General features: G+C 37.5%; 1 pseudogene across 1 annotated transcript; it reads left to right on the top strand.

Annotated features, from left to right (window-relative positions):
• Positions 1-2636: 2636 nt before the first annotated feature.
• LOC308415382 (large ribosomal subunit protein eL13-like) lies at positions 2637-3298 on the top strand (annotated as a pseudogene). Its single transcript has one exon. The product of its transcript is annotated as a large ribosomal subunit protein eL13-like (transcript).
• Positions 3299-3645: the final 347 nt, after the last annotated feature.

Genomic DNA, 3645 nt, shown 5'->3' with positions numbered 1-3645 from the left:
CAAGGAAATATCTCTGTTGGACATAGAGTGCTCTGGCCAAGAATGGTATAGTGGGGTCAGATAGCAAATTTGTTCTTGTTAGGTTTTTAAGATACTACCACATTGAGTTCCACAGTATCTTCATCAATTTGCGTTTCAATCAACAGTGTATGAATGTTTCCTTTTCCCCACATTCTCTCTATAATTTGTTGTCAGTTTTCTTAATCTTAGCCATTCTGAGTAGGATAAGATGAAATCTCATGGCAATTCAAATTTACATTTCCTTTATGGCTAAGGATAGTGAACACTTAAAAAATTATTTGCCATTTGCACTTCTGAAAATGTTGAGTTCTAAGCTCTTTATTTTCTTTTTAAAATGTTTATCATTAGTAATTTTTCTTTTTCTTTTCCTATCTCCAATCCCTACCATTGTACCCTCTCCTTGCTCCCTTTTGAAATCATGAATGCTTTTTCTTTTTAATTATTATTTGTTTATTATTCATTTAAATTGTTATTTAATTGTTATTAATTGGTATGTGTCTATATGCCTAAATATGCAGAAAATACAAATATAAATATATAATTCTTATATTTATATATTCATAATATAATATATTTATAACTATATTGTATTTGTAATATATAGTTGCTTGTATGTATATGGGTTTAGGGTTGACCACTTGGGACTGAATAACCAACTAGGAGGCTCATCCCTGGGAAGTACTATTTTTCCACTCACAACATTCTTTAGTTGCTTGTGTCTTCTTTTTCCCTTTGATTTCCTATTTATATGTTAGTACATTTATTAGTATTGTCATTTGTTCATGTCTTGCTTAGGAAGCCACGTTGTTGACATGTCATATGTGAACCTATTTCACAGCCAGAGAAGTGCGACAGTGGGCCCACGATCATGGAATTTACTATTCTACCCATGTTCCCCACCATCCTAAAACAGCTAGTCTGATTGAAAAAATGGAATGGCCTTTTGAAGACACAGTTACAGTACTGGTTATGTGTCAGTATCTTGGAAGGCTGGGACAGGATTCTCCAGGGGGCAGCATATGCTTTGAATCAGCATCTAATATATGATACAGTTTCTCCTATAGCCAGAATTCATGGTTCAGGAATCAAGGGTAGATAATGAAATAGTCACACTCACTATCACCTATTGTAACCCACAATGCACTCATATTCCACAAGACTGGATGTCTCAGCTTGTCTTCAGCATATGCCAGTGAAGGAATGGAATTCACAGCAAAAACATAATAAGCAGGCAAAGAGCAAAAGTTTCCTTTTTCCATGTCTTTTTTGTAAACAGATACCAGAAGGGGTGGTCCAGATTAAAGGGGTATCATCAACATCAAAATATCTGGATTATGAGTGGGTAGTCCCACATCAAATAATTTAATTAAGAAAAAAATCCTCACAGATGTACCCAGCCACTTGGGTTTTGTTAATTCCAGATGATAACTGGGAATAGTCATCACAATCAACATGGCTGGCTAAGCAATATACATTTGTAAGTATGTTCTCCCAATTCTTTGAGTTTTCTTAGTGTTTACTATTAAATTTTATGAATTTGTGCCTTCTCCTTCTATAAGTTGATTCATCTAAAAGTTTGCCAATTTTCTTTATCTTTTAAAAGAACCAAATGTTCATTTGATTGATTCTTTTCATTTCTTTCTATACTTTCTGCCCCATCTTTATTGTTTGTCTCCTTCTACTATTTTTAGATTGAATTTGTTCTTGTTTTTTTTTTTTTCAATGAATTTTGGGTTGTTATTAGATTGCTTGTTTGCGATTATATTGATGTTTGATGTTTTAATGTAGTCAGAATTATAAACATCCCTATTAGGACTGCCTTTATCATATCTCATACATTTTGCTATTTTCATTATTATTTTATTCTAGGATTTTAAATTTTTTCTTCTTGATTTCAGCAATAACCCATTATTTAGTAGTATGCTACTTAATCATTTCTCTCTTTTTCTAATTTTCCCCTTTGAGGCAGTTTCACGTATCTTAAAGCCAACCTCAGTTCACTATGTGGCTAATGATGGACTCCTAATCTTCCTGCTTGGGGCTGCTGAGTTCTTGGATTGCAGGTATGAGACACCACCTGTAGCTCCCCTTTCTAACCTCCAAAGGCATATTCAATGCATGTCTGTTTATCAGAAGGCATGACTAGATAGACTTTCCCTTACAAAAGCATTTGTTGCTTTAGCCATTGGGAGTGTTTCGTGATGTACCTGAGCCCTAAATGTTCTAAATTAAGTCTCTAAGATTATTCTGGAATTTTTGTTAGTCCAGTGTTTACTGCTCTAGTTGGCAGTGTGAACTAGGGAGAGTAGAATCTAAAAATAAGGTGTACTGAAATCTCATTCAACAGAAAACTTTATTCAGAGCATCAGACAATTTATTCTTTGAGGGTTAAGAAGAGTCACCTGAATAAAGGATACAACCACAAGGACAAGCTACACAGGCGAAAACAAGTTTTTCCTAAGGGACACATGAATAACAACAACTGAAGTAATCTCACTCCTATCTGCTACACCCGGGACAAGTGTGAAACACATTTTAACAAAAACAATCCCCTGTTTTTAAGAAACTGGGGTCACGACTTTCCGCTCGGTCATTCTCCTGTACAGGAGGCAGCCATGACGCCTGGCCAGAATGGCATGATCCTGAAACCCCACTTCCACAAGGATTGGCAGCAGCGAGTGGATACGGTTCAAACAGCCTGCACGCAAGATCCACAGACCCAAGGCCTGGCAGGCAAAAGCATGTGCCTTGCCCCTGGTCCAGCATCTGGTCCAGCATCTGGTCCAGCGCCTTGCCCCTCGTCCAGACCCTCGTCCAGCATCCGGTCCCACCATCAGGCCATTAGGTGTTCTACAGTTAGATAGCACATCAAGATCCGCCCTGGCAGGGGCTTCAGGAGGAACTCGGGATGGCTGGCATCCATCGGCATCTCTGTGGACCAAGGAGGCGAAACAAAGCCACTGAATCACTACAGGCCAACATGCAGCACCTGAAGGAGTACCGCTCCAAGCTCATCCTTTTCCCCAGGAAGCCTTCTGCTCCAAAGAAGGGAGACAGTTCTGCTGAAGAACTTAAACTGCCTACCCAGCTAATAGGACCTGTGATGCCGATCCGAAATGTATACAAGAAGGAAACGGCCAGAATCATCACAAAAGAAGAGAAGAACTTTAAGGTTTTTGACAGTCTTCGCATGGCCCATGCCAGTGCCCGGCTCTTTGGCATCTGAGCCAAAGGGGCAAAGAAAGCTTCAGAGCAAGATGTTGAAAAGAAAAAGTAAAAGTAATGCTCAGTTGGAGAATTGTAACAAATTTTCCATAAAGCAAAAAAAAAAAAAAAAAAAAAAAAAAAAAAAAGAAAAAAAAAAAGAAAAAAGCAAAGAAAAGAAAAAGAAAAAAGAAATGGGTCACGTAACTCTTATTTTCTTGGAGTTTTCTCATAAACATGACTCCATTCTTGGACTGTGTTCCAACAGTTTCAATATTAGAACAGTAAATATATTCTCTAATGTTAGCAATTTGTAATTTTGATTAGTCCAGTAAATTAAAACTCTTCCTTCCCTTTTACAGGATTGACATTGTCTTTAAAGTTTTTTTGCCCCATGCCAGGATGGTTTGGCGAGCTGAC

The sequence above is a fragment of the Micromys minutus genome (assembly GCF_963924665.1).
Source record: "Micromys minutus genome assembly, chromosome: X".
NCBI lineage: Eukaryota > Metazoa > Chordata > Mammalia > Rodentia > Muridae > Micromys > Micromys minutus.
Note: the sequence above shows the minus strand (reverse complement) of the source record. Positions and strands in the feature narration are given on the sequence as shown.